The sequence below is a fragment of the Spermophilus citellus genome (assembly GCF_964194105.1).
Source record: "Spermophilus citellus genome assembly, chromosome: 12".
NCBI classification, from domain to species: Eukaryota; Metazoa; Chordata; class Mammalia; order Rodentia; family Sciuridae; genus Spermophilus; species Spermophilus citellus.
In genome coordinates, this window is record NC_138198.1 from 114,387,461 (window position 1) to 114,403,844 (window position 16,384).

The 16,384-nt window shown below is 49.2% G+C and overlaps 1 long non-coding RNA gene across 1 annotated transcript in view; it reads right to left on the reverse strand.

The window, feature by feature from the left end:
• LOC308631420 overlaps positions 1–15,716 on the reverse strand; it is a 42,993-nt gene extending 27,277 nt beyond the window's left edge. Inside the window, exons 1-3 of the long non-coding RNA XR_014018193.1 lie at positions 15,658–15,716; positions 15,159–15,254; positions 12,199–12,270 (exon numbers count right to left, since the gene is read on the reverse strand). This is a non-coding gene — a long non-coding RNA (uncharacterized lncRNA). The remainder of the gene's footprint in view (positions 1–12,198; positions 12,271–15,158; positions 15,255–15,657) is intronic.
• Positions 15,717–16,384: the final 668 nt, after the last annotated feature.

Sequence of the window (16,384 nt, forward strand, 5' to 3'; positions counted from 1 at the left end):
GGCTCACAGAGGTCTCAGTACATAGATGACCGGCTCCATTCCTTGGGGCTTTAGGTGAGGCAGGCATTGTGGCAGAAGAGTGTGACAGAGGGAAGCAGCTCACGTGGTATTCAGGAAACAGAGAGAGAGATTCTACTCACCAGATACAAAATGTATACCCCAAAGCCACGCCCCAATTCCCACTTCCTCCAGCTGCACCCTACCATTTCAGTTACCTTTCAAAAATCCCTATGGGGGGATTAATTCACTGATTGAGTTAAGACTCAGCCATTTCTCCTCTGAACCTTCTTGCATTGCCTCACACATGAGCTTTTGGGGAACACCTCACATCCAAAACGTAACAGGCAGAGACTTGGAGAATGACTGCTGGGGGTGGGGGGTGGGGAACATGAGGAATTCCAAGGTGAATGTGAAGCTCTTGCAAGCCACTGTGCACCCTCGAGCTTTCCAGAATACTTCTGGGAGGAGGCTACATCCTCAGTCATGTCTCCCCCACACCCTCCCACCTTTGGCCAGAAAGAACCCTCATCTCATCTGGAAGTATTTGTAAGGACCCCAAAGAGATCCCTGCCCACAGTCAGAAAATAACCAAAGGCTGTCTGAAGGCCTCTGAAATGTCAGGTTGAAAATATCACGTGCAGAGTGAGCCAAAAGGAAGTTCTGAGGAATCATGACCAGGATTTTCTTTTTTCTTTTTTTAGCATTAACAAAATGTAAAACATATATATATATAATTATTCAAAACCCTGATTTTTGCAGACAAAAGTAAAATTAATTCACAAGAACACAGCAATTACACCTCTCCCTCCACCCAAAAAAAAAACCTACACCCCTAAAACCAATCCATGTTGTGAAATTTAAGTTTCAGGGCCTACAACTGAAGGGCTCATCAAGTGCAGCTGTTAAAAAGTCCTACTTTCGGGCTGGGGATGTGGCTCAAGCAGTAGCACGCTCACCTGGCATGTGTGCGGCCCGGGTTCGATCCTCAGCACCACATACCAACAAAGATGTTGTGTCCACCGAGGAACTAAAAAATAAATACTAAAATTCTCTCTCACTCTCTCTTCAAAAAAAAAAAAGTCCTACTTTCCAAAAACACCTGACAGTGAAAGGCACAGAGACTAAGATGATGCCATCCTCACTGTGCAAACAGCTCATGGACTGCGTAGGCTACCACATCCATTGAACTGACCCGCGGCCCTTTAAATTCAAGTTTAAGCAGGACTGCAGACCTGTCCACCCCACCTAAAACCACCATGTAAAACACCCCCCAGGAGACTAATGAGATTCCAAGGTGCATGACAGGCCAGCAGCACGGTATTCTTGAAAGATCTTTTTCAGCTGCTGTGAAGCTTTGCTTTTTTTGCTCTGTGCTGCTGTCATTTCTGCCTATTGTCTCAGTGATTCTGCTGGAGTCCTGGTGGTCACAGCAGACTCCCTGGGCCATGCACAGCAGCCAGGTGTCTGGCCCCAGCAGGAACAGAGCCAGCGCCAGGGACCTGGGCACTCATCCTGCTGGCTGGGCCCAGCAGTGCAGCAGTGTGGCCATGGTGCCCAGCAAGGTGCCATGGCCAGCACAGCGGACCCGGGCATGATCAGAATTTTTAAGTATTAAAATGCATTAGATACATGGCCTCCTATGAGCCGAAAGCTGAGCAAGACAGAACTTGAGCCCCTGATAATAACAACAGCTAATAGGCAGAGCAAGCTTCCTAGGAACCTGCCACAGAGCAAAGTTGTGAACTCACTCGGGTCTTGACCGTGGGGATGCTGATACTCTCCTCATCTCACAAGGAGGAAGTCAAGTCCCAAGGGCTCTCAGACTCACTCACGGTCCTACAGGACCTACAGGTGGAACCTGGATTCAGACCCAGCTCCAGTGACATTGCTAATGACTACACCCTTGCTGATCCTGTGCCGGGTGCCAAGCGCAGCCATGAGCTCAACCCAGACAGTCCCCATCCTGGGAAGGCTCAGGAGCTGCTGGAAGGATAAGTTTACCAACTTCAAAGATTGTTAGTCACACTCTTGGGGAGCCAGAATGGCCCCAAGTGTCCATTTAGACTGGCAAATTCTCTTCCCCCACCCAGTACTTTAAGGAGGGTATCAGTGCTACCAGTGGCAGATGTGCCCACACATTCACCACCACCCACCTCTTCCCCCATGGGCCCTCTGTTTCAGCCCTACTGCAAAAAGTAGTTTCCTAGCAGCAGAGGACCTTAACAATTGGGAATGTCTCAGTACCTAGCGTGTTTCAGGATGTGCCACCTGTGAGGACCTGCTTCTGCCTGGCCTGCCTTCATCCTCACTGAGTTGTCCAGCTCTTTAAGGAGCTTGAGTCTGAGCAAGAGCCCTGGCTGGGGAGCCGGCCCTCAGGAATGGTGTTACTTCTTAATCCAAAAGAGCAGAGAGGAAAAAATCACATCTGAGCTTTTACATGTCAAGCTAGTGGGAGGTGGAAAAGAAGAAGTTTTAAGAACAGTATTTCAGGTGCCCCAGGCAGCTCTTCAGAGCGTGGCTTTAATTAACCTCCCCTTTCTTTATCTATCTGACCTTCTCCCTCAACCTGTGTCCACTGCATTGTCCCTAGGGAAACACTGTGAACAGCTCTTCTATGGGTGACAACCCACATCCATTTATTTATCATCACCTGGCTGTACTTACCACAGAACAGAACACAGCCTCTTACGCCCAGGGCTCAGTGGACCTGAAGCTGAGGCATTTGTGCTCACACTTATTCCTGTTCCCTTTGTTATCTGCTCTTTATTTTTTAGAACCAAGGCCTGCTTTCATTTGTCTGCACAAGTGGGCGATGTCTGAGTGCACTCTGGCACTCAGACATTGGCAACTGGGGGAAAGGTGAGGCCACTCTGCCCACTGTCTCCAGTGGCTATGTTTGCATCTGGCCTTTGGGGTTTGTTTTGTTTTTCGGCATATTGCCGATGCTCACATTAACTGCACGGCTGCATTAGGTGGCTTTGGAATTTCTGCAGCCTCTTACTAGTAAGCAAGGCGTGTGCCTGTTAACCCTCCCGTGTGCTTCCCTGGCTGCCTTAGGATGAAACATGTGCTCACCTCCTGCAAGAAGTCTCCCACTTCTTTCACAGGAGCACTGTGAGCCTCTGGCCAGAGAGTGAAGTATCTCATCCCAGGAATCCATTAAAATTCTTTCTGAGGGGCCAGGCGTGGTGGTACACATCTGCAATCCCAGGAACTAGGGAGGCTGAGGCAGGAGGATTCAAAGCCAGCCTCAGAAACTTGGCAAGGCACTTAGCAATTCAGCGAGACCCTGTCTCAAAATAAAATATCAAAAGGGCTGGGGATGTGGCCCAATGGTTAAGCACCCCTGGGTTCAATCCCCAGTATCAAAAAAATTCTTTCTGCGGCTGGGCTTGTCGCTCAGTGGTAGAGCACTTGCCTAGAATGTGTGAGGCACTGGGTTCGATTCTCAGCACTGCATATAAATAAATAAAATAAAGGTCCTTCGACAACTAAAAAAAACATTTTAAGAAAAAAATTATTTCTGGATTTATCCACAAGGAGCCAGGTTTTGAAAGAACAGGATATGAATTACATGTTTAGAGGGTGTCATCGTCTGGGATTTCCTCCACACATCCCATTGGATCAACTTAAATGTCTACTTCAATTTCTTTAGACCACAGTTTTCCAATCTTAGCACTACTGATTCTTAGTGCCAGATAATTCTTTGCTGTTGGAAGGCTGTCCTGTGAATTATGGGATATTTCAGTAGTCTCCCTGGTCTCTGGCCCCTAGGCGCCAGTAGTATCCCCAGATGTGACAACCTAAAATATCTCTAGACATTTTGATTTGTCCCCTGAAGGGTCAAATCACCCCTGGCTGAGTTTGGCTATGATGGTAGGTAGAAGGCAAGGGTGCCACAAGACATCCTATGATATCTAGGACAGCCTCATGACAAAGACTTATGTGACCCAAAATGTCAGGAGTGCTAGGGCTGAGAAACCTCGCTCTGTTTAGCCAGGCTTCAGTCATTGCTTTGGTTTTTTCAGCTGAACAAATTTCTAACTGATACACCCCTCATCAAGAGTTTCTCCCTGCTGGGCACAGCGGTACACACCTGCAATCCCGCAGCTCAGGAGGCTGAGGCAGGAGGATCTCAGGTTCAAAGCCAGTCTCAGCAACTTAGTGAGGCCCTAAGCAACTCAGCAAGACCCTGTCTCTAAACAAAACAGAAAAAAAGGTCTGGGGATATGGTTCAATGGTTTAGTGGCCCTGGGTTCAATTCTCAGTACTCCCCCAAAGGGAGAGAGAGAGAGAGAGAGAGAGAGAGAGAGAGAGAGAGAGAGAGAGAGAGAGAGAGAGAGAGATTCTCCCTGTAAAAAGTAGAAAAGTCTTAAAGCAAGGCAGAGTGGCATATATCTGTAATCCTAGCTACTGGGAGGCAGAAGCAGGAGGTCAAAACTTGGGTACCTTGATAGGAGACTGTCTCTTAATTAAAAAAAAAAAAAGTATAAAAGTGATGAAGAGGGAAAATGTGCTCATCCTAAACATGTGGACATTCAGAGCTTTGTAGAGACATAGACAGCCCCTTTAAGAGAAATTCAGCGAAAAGGGGAGGCCCCAGGAGGATTGACCCACAGGATGCTCAGCTGGTAACGACATTTAACAACCTCCATGCTGACTCAACCTCTATGCTGACATTCCCCTTTGAGGGCTTCTGTGAAGAGTCTCCTCTTGGAGACTTCAGTGCCACACCCTTAGGGGAGTACACAGCAATAAACCTGTTGCACCCAGACCTCTAAGTGGGTGATCTGTGCTCTTGTGAGGGAGGGCCCAGGGCTCCCCTTTCCTCGGGGACCAGACACACAGACCTGACCACAAGGTAGAAGATTTGTAACTAGAACCTTGTTGGGGGTCCTGGGACACATAGATGCCACCCCCTCTCAACTCTGAGGGGTGAGGCTTCTCCACTGTTGGCAGTGCTGAGGATGGAACCCAGGCCTCCTGCATGCTAGGCTATGCTATGCTCCTCCGCTGGGTGCTAAATACCCTCCACCTCCTTTGATGGGTGCGATTCTGGGATTCCATAAATTTGAAGGCCCTCAGAAGCAGCGTTTTTGTGTGTGGAAAACTCTTACCTGAATCTGGTTCTCTTGGGAGGTAGAAGGATAGGATTCCTTTTTCCAAACCAAAGCCAGAAAAATCTCATCAGAGACAGAAACAACTCAGGCCAGGCAAGGTGACACATGCCTATAATCCCAACAGCTCGGGAGGCTGAGACAGGAGGGTTGCGAGTTCAAAGCCAGCCTCAGCAACAATGAGGCGCTAAGCAACTCAGTGAGACCCTGTCTCTAAATAAAACACAAAATAAAGCTGGGGAGTGGCTCAGTGGTTGAGTGCCCCTGAGTTCAACCCCCCGTACCCCTCCCCCCTCAAAAAAAAAAAAAAAACTCAGTGTGCTTTGGCCACTTTCTATTCTCCGCAGCTACAGTGGCCAATAGTACTGCCCCAGTGGACCTGCACAGCCTGCTGGGTGGAGAGCTGGGCTTCCAGGGTCTTTCTCTGCTTTCTGGAGAAACAAACTTGTGCTGCTTCAGGGTCTCAAGTCTGGAGCTTAGGAGAGTCCCAGAAGAGTCCCAGGAGGGCCCTCCCCTCCCCTGTGGTGGGAAACACATGGAGACACACAGCTCCCATGCACACATCTCAGAACCCTGTGGGAGAAATATTCCCCAGCCTTGGACTTAGGGTGACTGATGTCACAGGAAGATTTCCATATTGCAAAGAATTTCCTCCCCTTGATACTATTCAGTCTCTGTGTCCTGATTTCCCAGTTGAATCATGGCCTTCTGCATGCTAATTCTCAATCCTGTAAATATTACTTTATCTGGGGGGGAAAAGGGGGGGTTTTACCCATGTGATTACATTTAGTCTCCAGATGGGGTGATTTTCCTGGATTATCTGGGTGAACCAATGGCATCACGAGGATCCTTCTGACAGGAATGTGAGAAGAGCCAGACAGACAGAAACGGGAACAAGATGTGATGTAGAGCAGAGACTTCAGGAGAGACGCTCTCTGAAGATGGAGGAAGAGACCACAAGCCAAGGAACACAGGTGCCAAGAGAAGCTGAACTGGTCAAGGAAGCCTTCAGAAAGAACCAGGCCTGCCCGAAACTTGACTTTAGTCCAGGGAAACTGAAATCAGAATTCTGTTCTCCACAACTGTATGCAAATGAGCATGTGTTGTGTTTAGCCAGGAAGTTTGTAGTAATTTGTTACAGCAGCCATTGCACACTAATACACACCGCATGCATATTCATTTTTCACCACATATTGAACAATTTAGGCATAATTGCTGAGCAGCTACTTTGTGCACACACTTCTCAAGGCATAATAAGGAAGGGTAAGAAAAGCAACTGCCATTGCCTGAGCCAGCATCATTTGTTGTGATGAGCACTGTGCTCAGAGATTTTACCTACATGATCTCATTTGATCCAAATGAGAAACTGATGCTCAAATGGCCTCAAATAGCCTGCTCTAGGGCCCACAAGTGATTGGAACCCCAGGTCCAGGCCACACCTTTCCCAAAATACAGACTTCCTGAGGCTCATGAAGAAGCTGCAAACATGGCCCAGCACGGGTGTAGCAATGCCTGCTCACTGCCCTGCTGCTTCCTGGCCCTTTCTGCCCTTCCCTGGCGTAGAAGCTCCTTTTCCTCAACAATCGAGCACAGGTACTGAATGCCCACTATACGCCAGACACAGTGCTGGCCCGCGGGGACTCTAATATGAAAGAGCTTTTGCACAGGGAAGGTCTCCTGTTAGGGCTTAAATCCACTCATACCATCTTCTCGCCTGCTCTCTCTCTTCTGTCTTTAACAGTATAGTGCCCGGGAATTCATACCAACCCCCACCCCATCGACCAGTGACCCAGGACATTGTTCCTGCAAAAGTCCCTCAGCTCCCACACCCCTAAGTGGGTAAACTGTTCTTTTTTACACCAGATTAAGCTTGGGTTGCCCAGGCTGATGCACGTGTCCTTTGTTAAAGATTCCTCCTTCCCTGCCCCATCCCCCCCACCCCACTTCCTTTCTGCTTCCAGAGACACCTCCTGGATAAACCACCTGCATCAAAGCCCCTGCCTCAGGCTCTGCTTTTGAAGAACCACCAACCACGATGCTGCCCACACACGCATCATAATTTGTCCTGAACTGGCTCTGGGACAGAAAGTGTCCTCCTGGCCTTCAGGGTTTGCAAAGAAGAGGTGCCAACCAAAAGTACCTGGGAGTGGGCTCAACACATTGGCTTGAGATGCTGCCCAGGACTGATTCTAAGTCCTTCTAGAACCCTACATGTGGTCAAGATCACACTACGGGCAATGATAAAAGGAGCGGTTTTCATATGTGCTGGGCAAGAACCACGCGTTCTATCATTCAGTTCTCATAATAACTCAGACTCAGAAATGTTCCAAGCGGAGGGCCAGGAAGCAGCAGAGCCAGATCAAATGCAGTTCATCTGAGGGAAAGCCTGGGATCCAAGTCATGGCATTATTCACTCCAAAAGGGCCGGGGCTCTGATGGGGAAGGCAGTTGTTACAGTTCCAGGCTTTTAATAGTCAATTTTCAGCTTAGCATCTTTTTTTAACTGTGCTTCTGACACAGATTCACACCTGTAACCAGTGTGGACCCTGCCCAGCAGCCTCCACCCACGGTGGGTTTTAGACATTGAATCAGACAAAGCCCAAACTAACTGGGTATGTGCAGTACTGCAACAAACTACCTCCAGCTCCGCTTGGAAAAAGCATTGATTATTGATCAAACCTAAGATGATTGATCTTTATGGCTAATGTTCATGTAGTATATATTATAAATGAGGATAACTAAATGCACCGAATTTAGAAGATAGCATTATAGCTTCATTTTAAGTGGCTCTTATGACTTCTAAGTTACACTATGATGAGAAATAGTAGCAAAAAAAAAAAAAAGTCCAAACACATCCTGGGCATTGGCACATCACTTCATTGAACCCCCTTGACCTCCCCAGGAAGGGATGGTAACAGAGACTCCAGAAGTCAATCAGCAGGTGGGACTACAGGGCAGAGGGGGGCTGTGGAGGTTGGTGATTCCAAAGCCCTTGTTTTCCACCATTGAGCTCTTTTGTCACTATTATTTCTAACTGTGGCTATAAAGCGGGCTCTTTTGGTCATTTCCTGACCATCCATCTGAGCCTGTATTTAAATAATCAGTTCTCTTAAGTTGGAAACAGGGGCAGACTCAGAGCACCCACACAGGCCCTGGCCGGGCCCCAAGTAGCCTGCTTCCCATCCTAAGATCTGCAGGACAGGGGGAGCGCCATCTGCTGGGGATGGCACTGCCCTGGAACTGTAAGGGGCAGTGCCACCATCAAGGTCAGGCTGGAGGAGAATGCCAGCTGACACCACATTAGTCTAGTGATCTAAGTAACGTCACCCATGGGGAGGCTTGCCATCACGTCCCCTGATACAGCCCACAGACAAGGCCACATCACTCCAGTGGGACTCTTACACAATGCACAGCCTCTGTCTCATCATGAGAAAACATCAAACTAACTCAAAATGAGCTGTGTCCAGCCTTGGGAAAGGCAAGGCAAGACTGAGAAACTGTCAGAGATCAGAGGACTCCGAGGAGACAGGGCAACGGGATGGGAAGCAGCATTCTTCTGGGAACACAGAGTGACATTCATGGGAGAAGCCAGTAAAGCCCACGTAGAGTCTGCAGTTTAGTAAACAGTCCTGTACCATGTGAATCGCACAGTTTGGATTGTTGTAGTCGGGTTATGTAAGAGATTACCTCTAGTGCAAGCTGAGTGAAAGGCACGTGGGGACCTTCTGTACTATTTTTTCCGTAAGTTTTAAAATATTTCATTACAAAACTTTAAAAAAGAAAAAAAAAAGCCTTTAAAATAGGTGAGAAGAGAAAACAACAGGCTGAAACTAGGCTGTCTAGGAAGGAACATGGCCTCAAGCTCTGCTTCTAACAGATGGGCAGATGATATATTTTAATTTATTTTTTCTTTTTTCCCCCCTAGTACTGGCCATTGACCTCAGGGGCACTTTATTACTGAGCTCTACTCCCACTCCTTTCTATTCTTTTCATTTTGAAATGGGGTCTTGCTAAATTGTGGAGGCTGGCCTTGCACTTGTGATCCTCCTGCCTCTGCCTCCCCAGTAGCTGGGATTACAGGCATGTGCCACCTAGCCAGCTAAACTTTTTCTTAATCTTCTTCTTTTTTTTTTTTTAGGCTTTCTTCTGGAGACTTAGAAAGGTCCTCCACAGACAGTGCTAAGAAACTTGACCCAGCAGGAAGGAGAGGTAACCAACCTAGCCCCCAGTTTACAGGCAGCCCAGGGGAAGAAGGCAGCCAGTGCCAGGAAAGATCTGAGCCTCACAGATCTGAATTGACCCTTAACCCCTCAACCCCAGGCTCCAGAGACCACCCCTCCTCCACAGTCCCACAAGCCCACTGCTGTCCCCCTGCATTCCTAGCCTAAGTCCTGCCTCAGTTGAGACCCTCTTCATACCCATTTTACCCTGATTCCACCTGTGTTCAAGGGTGGGCAAGGAGGCGGAGGATGTTTGCCCTCCAGCTCCTTCCTGTGTCCTGCTAGTCCTTAGTCCCCAGCCATTTGTCGGAGTTTCCGGCCTCCCTTGCCTTGGGATAAATAGGGAGTCTCCCTGTACCTAGGACATAGGGTGCAGGCAGTACTGGGCGGTTTGCAACCTCGTTTTCTGGCTCCGGATTTGGGGGAGGCTCCGGGGAATGGCTTGTGCCCTGCCCTACCTCCGCAGCCATGGTTCTCAGATTAATGGCTGAGCAACGCTCCCTTTCCTGGCCAGGCATTTCCGGGGGATGTTGCAAGGATTCGAGAATGAACATTTGGAAAGAACTCTTTGAACTCCTTCATAAATAAGTCTCCCAGCTGGAAACGCTGATGCCTTGTCGTGAGTCCTTGTAAAAGTCTCAAAGCACTTAAGGCTTAGTGTTTCTCCCCAGTCATGGTTATTAATTGCACGCGTCACTAGGGGCTATCCGGGCCTTTTCACTGCGCCAGGCTACGAGGTCCACTTGTGGTACACATGAGCTGGTCCTGGGGAGCCCTGTGACTGCGTAGATGCAGGGATTCAAAGGTCACCTGGGACCTGGGCTGAGTTACTGGTTGAAAAGCAAATCAGCAGTGTGTGTGCGTGTCCTGGAGGATGAAGTCACCGCAGGTGTCAGGGCTCCCACACACTGGACCTGGCCCAGGGAGGAACTCAATGATATAAATGATGGCATCCCTTAATTATCACAAGTTTGGGTCAGAAAAGCAGAAATAGATATCGATAATGCAAGGTTCTCTGTTTTGGTCATTTATAGCTTAAAAAAAAAAGTACAATTGGGACAGGGGCTAGGATCAGTTCCTAAAATCAAGACTTTTCCTCACCGTTCTCTGCCTCCTGGATTTGGCACTTCCTTTCCAAATGGGCTTAGTGCCACAGCATTCAGGGGCCGAGCACAGGGAGTTCTATTTAGAAGGTGTTCTGAGTATCGTCCCTCTCACCCGGGGCGCCACTGGGAACTGTAAACCACTTCTCAGAAGGGCATTTACGGTTTGGCTCAATTTCTGAGAAAAGGTCAGGAGGCAGAGGAGGACTTACAACTGTGGGGAACAAGAGTAAATAAGTACAGAATAACAATTTCTGTTCTTGAGTTATTGTGGGGGGTGGGGAAAGCTCTGCGAGTAAATTGCCACCAGGTGGCGTTGTTATCCTCTTACACAGCCCAAGGGTGTGTGGCCGCAGATACGGTGTGGAGCCTTGGGTGTGAGCTGTGTGGCATGTACATGTGTGTTTGTGGATACGTGTGCATGTAGCGTGGGGTGTGGGTGTGTGTGTGTGTGTGTGTGTGTGTGTGAGATATGACTGGTGTGACGTGTGTATGTGTGGCTGTGAGGTGTGTCAGATGTCTGCTGTATCTGGCATGTGGTGTCCGTGTGGCCTGTGCTCACGCCTTCATTGGGACTGGGTAGCTTCCCTCCTGTCCCCCGCCACCTCTCATCCTGACCTATGCCCCTCCCCTAGCTGTCATTCCTCTTCTCCATCCCTGGTCAGAAATTAGCAGAAAGGAGCAAGAAAATCCAGCAGAAACCGAGGAACAAGTCAGGTCTGTTTTCCGGATCCGGAGGGAAGGAGCGGGTCCTCCGAACCCAGCCTCCCCTTGTCTGTGTTTTCCAGGAGCCACCTCCCTACCCTCCTCCCGCAGCCCCAGCTTTGTGGTACTCTGCTGCAGTCTGGGAAGATGGCTCATCGCTCTTGCCTTCTTGTGAAAGCAAATGCATTTGAAAAGAGGATTCTGAACAGAGCTGAGACCCGAAGAAGAGTCCTGAACCTGGGGCTTCAGACGCTGTTCCTGTTAGACACTGGGACCCAGAGGAACCGTCCTGTGCCCCTGAGATCACTCTGTGGGAAAACCCACCTCCTCTGTCCTTGCCTAAACCCCATCTCCTCGAAGGCCTCGGCATTCAGTTGTGCCCGAGAACCAGGCGGTGTGGACAGGACTGCACGCCCTAGTGGGAGCTGCAGAACATCGCCCTTCATTGATCTGTTCTCTCTCCACCTGCTTAATAGGCATTAAAAGCCACGCTCTGAAGGGCTGCCTCCAGCAGTTTTCAGACGCATTGACATAATGGACTTGTCTCCACAGGACCAACCCCTGGGGACTCAGGGCAGGCGAACCATTTATAACACGGTCACGTTGCCGGAGAGGCCGGTGGTGCTCTGGAAGCGGCTGTGGTTGGCGCTGATGAGCGGTTGGAGTTCAAATCCAGACTCCACTCTCTACCTGGTTGGATGACCCTGGGCAGATTACTGACCCTGCCTGTCCTTCCACCCCTCTGTCTGCAGATCCAGGTGGACAATCCTTGTGCACTGATTGTGATTCTTGATAATACACTATTTTATCGTGAGTCTTGGTAACATGAGATAATATAGGCATATTCACAAAAGAAAAAGGTCAAGGACAATATTAATATTGCTTACTGTGCAGCAGACACTGTGGTCAGTGCTCAACATACGTAAGTTACTATCATCATTCTTCTTATTATTATCATTGTCACCATTGTTGCTAGTGATTGAACTCAGAGTCTCACACATGCTAAGCACATGCTCTCTGAGCGACAATCCCAGCCCAGCACAGATAATTTACCTTAATCCTCACAATAGATCCTCTTTTACAGAAGTCGAAAATGAAGTCCAAGGAGCATGGAGCGCACTTTCCCTGTGTGAGAAAGAAGCCTGGTGTTTGTTTTTTTAATATTTACTTATTTGTAGGTGAAAACACAGTATCTATTTATTCTTATTTGGTGCTGAGGATCGAACCCAGTGCCTCACACATGCAAGGCAAGCACTTGACCACTGAGCCACAGCCCCAGACCGAGAGGCCGGGTGTTTTAATGAAGCAGATGAGGCAGAGAAGGCCTCGGAGGAGGTGGGTGTGGATTTACTTGCTGTGTCCTACAGGGGCCTGGGCACTGGCCTCCTTCAACAACAAGATGGTGCCTCATGAAACCGGTGGCTGAGTTTCCTCAGTGTGACATGGAATATCAGGACATATTCCAGGCTAAACCAACACTCCCCAAGGAAGTGGCATTGTGGGAATTACTGAAAACAGCGATGTATCCCTCCAGAAGACACTGGTTTTCTTTTTAAGGAACTTAATTAAATCACGTTTGTGAAAGATACTAACATCTTTCCCACTGGGTGTGGTCAGAAAATGGCCTTGACAGAGACTCTGCTTTAGACCTGGAAGCTCAGGTCTTCAAAGACCGAGGCGTCAGGAAGACCAACGCTTGCCTCCGTGCACAACATGGGTTGCTGGCCTCTTAGCCAACCCGTCGACCTTTTCCTGGCCATGAGAACTTTCATTAGGAAAGAGGACGGAGATTTCTGTTCATTTGGGGGATGAGAGGGGAATATGGGGGGTGGGGAAGCTGGGAAGGATGAGCAAGAGGAGGAGGGATGGGGAGAGCACCACAGCCAGGTAAAGACAACGCCCGGGGAGGTGCAGGCCCGAGAGTCGAGTCACCACCGAGAGGGGACTTTAGGGGCAGAAGCCTCTAAGAGGCTTTGCAAACAGAAATGCTAAGAAGGCTGAGGGAGGGCCACCGCTGGGATCAGGGCTGTCAGGGCCTGGTGGCCTCCTCCAAGCTCCATCAAATGGAAGGGCTGCCCTGGTCCTCCTCCGGAGAAGGCAGCCGTTTTCCACGTGTAAACAATGAGCTCACTCAGGCCCACAAGGCCCCTCTCTGGCCTTCCCTTCCCAGGGAGGGGCGGAGGTCCCCAAAGCTCCCCCTCCCCCTCTGGAACCCAGGGCTCCTGGGTGTTGACAGCCACCACCTCTGAGAAGGGAAGGCCCTGGAAAAGCCATCTCCTCCCTTCCTGCCCCTGCTTTTCCCAGCGGGGCCTCCTCACAATGGAGCCAGGCCAGGGCCTGTTGCTGGGGGAACCAGCGCACAGCCCTGCCCAGCCCCCTTCTCTACAGAAATAGCCAAGGGAGAGCAAAGGATTAAATTGCCCTAATCTCCCAGCTTCAGGGGAGGCTGGGCACTGGCCGCTGAGAGCTGGCAGCTCCCCATTGGTCCCGAGGAAGCAGGAGCCAAGGCCTAATTCCATCATCCCTCCAGCCCCATCTCGGCGTCCCTCTCCTCAACCACAAACCCCGCAACTGGGAGGCCAGCAGCTTTACTCCCTTAGCAAAGGGAAGGACAGCAAAGCCGACAGCGTCCGGCTTGGACATCCTGATCTCTCCCAGCAGCACTTGGAATCCAGGAGGACCAGGCCTCCCTCCCCTGGGAGCTGTGATTTTCCCTCGTTGTGACTCTTTGTCTGTGGACGGTGATGGATGAGAGTCAGACCACCTCTACCTGCAGCTGAGGCCCTGCCAAGGTCCACGGAGAGGCTGGTCACCACCCTCCACTGTCCCCCAGCTCCCTGCTGAAGTCTTCATCCAGGCACTCAGGCTTTCCTTCGGCTCAGGGGAAGCTTACATTAATTAAAAACAAAACAAAACTGGGCATGTAGCTCAGTGGTTATAGGCCCTGGGTTCAATTCCCAATAAGAGAAAGAAAGAAACAAACAAACTGTGGGCAGTACGCATACCATTTAGAAAGTTATAAAAATGTGTGCAGAAGAAAATTAGACCCCTGGGGCCGGCAACACTAACATGTCTTTTCACCTAACTTCATGGATTTAATGTACAAAACAGATAATTCAGCAAACCCAGCTCTAAGGCCTCTACTGACTTTCCTTTGTAGCCTAAATGTGAGATGAGCCCCTTACACACAGCGGGGGGGAAAGTGCGAATTGGTGATTTTTTTAAGCATACAATTTGACAATGAGTATCAAGAATACTTTAAATTTTTTACCCTTCAGTTCACATTTCTAGGAACCTATCTTCAAGAATGATCAGATGTACACCAAAAAATAATTTACAGAGACCTTCATTTTGGCATTACTTATAATCGCCAAAATTGTCTTCCTCATTCATGTTGATAAAAAATAAACTAGGGCTGGGGATGTGGCTCAGGCGGTAGCACACTCGTCTGGCATGCGTGCGGCCCGGGTTCGAACCTCAGCACCACATACCAACAAAGATGTTGTGTCCGCCGAGAACTAAGAAATAAATATTGGAAATTCTCTCTCTCTCTCTCTCTCTCTCTCTCTCTCTCTCTTCTCTCACTCTCTCTTTAAAAAATAAATAAATAAATAAATAAATAAATAAATAAATAAATAAATAAACTAGAGGATCAGTTTAATAAATTGTAGTTACTTGGGTGGTAGGATACTCGGTGGTCATTGAACATCACGTTTCAAAGAGTGTGTGATGCCTGTGTTGATCTTCCCTTTCTACAGTCAGATTCTTCTCTAACCCCTTTGGATGCTGCAGGGCCGACTGGTCTCTCCCAGCTCACCACAGCGCAGATGCTCAGTACCAGACATTTAGGCAGTTCATTCATTTTATTCTTGTTCATTACATACTCCTTTCACTTGCTCTCTGGTTTGGACACATGAGTGTGGCACCCTTTCCTGTGTGTGTGTGTGTGTGTGTGTGTGTGTGTGTGTGTGTGTGTGTGTCTGTGTGTGTGTGCACGTGGCTATTGTACATACAAGAGAGAACTCAGGACTGCAAGCTGCCTGGGGCCAGGCTGTGACTTCCAAGCCCTCACTCCTTGTCAGCTCCTCGGTCTTAACATGTCCTCGATTCTGTTCCAATTCCACACAAAGAAAAAGAAAAAAATGTTGAGTACACAAACCTTTCCAAGCTGGCTTTCCTTCCTGCATTTCCAATTTCATGAGAGGTTTTACCCATGCTCCTCGGGGACGCCCAGGTCCAAGTCCTTTTAAATTACTGATCAGAACCTTCCCCTGGGCTTTCCTTGTTGTCGTTTGCTTGTTTGTTTGTTTTTTTTAAGTCTTGCCGTCTGTCTCTTTCTGTTCCCACTTCTGCCACCCCAGGCCCCGTCACTTCCCACCTACCACTTCCCACCTACCGACTCTGGGTCTCTGCTGGGCCAGCTGCTTACAGCCTCTTGTCCCTGCAGAGGATCCTCTATCCAACCTCTTTTTAAGTTCAGCCTATCACTTCTGCTCAAAAGCCATCACTCACCACTTTCAAACGGCCATTACTGAATGAAGTGCCACCTTCTTATCCTAGCAGGTGGGTCCCCCTTAATCTTACCCCAGCCCATCTATCTTCCTGTTTTATACCATGCAGCTTCCTAATTAATGTTCCTAACTCCCGCCAAATTGGTACATGCCCCAACCCCAGGACACATCCTGTATCCTGCGACTTCTCCATTAGGACCCGTGTGATCTTGGATCAGTAACTTAACCTCTTCAGCCTCATCTCCTCATCTACAAAATGGGGATAATGCTGATAAAGCCTTCTTCACAGACTTGCTGTGAGGACAAGGCAGATGCAGAGATGCAGCAACTGTCCCTGATTTGCCTACCATTTACAACTGGGGCCCAGCTTGGCAGGGACAGCTCATCCCTGCTCCCCACAGTCAGAGGAGGGTTGAGAGGGATGGAGGATGCACTCGAGATGGCTTGCTCACAGAGCTGGAAAGTCAGTGCAGGGGCCGGTTGCCCAGCTGGGGCCATGGTCCTGAAGCCTTGGTCATCCACCCCTGGGACTTTCCACAGCTGGGCTCTAAGAAACGAGAAGCAGAGTTGCCACCCTCTTAAAGGTGAGGCCTGTGCCCGTCAAGCTTCTCTCCCATCATGCGCTGTCTGTCAAGGTGGTCAGAGGACAGTCCAGACTTAGAGGAGATGGGAAATAGTCTCCCAGCCTCCCAGAGCGAGGGTCAAGAGTACAGAGGAAGGCAAGAATT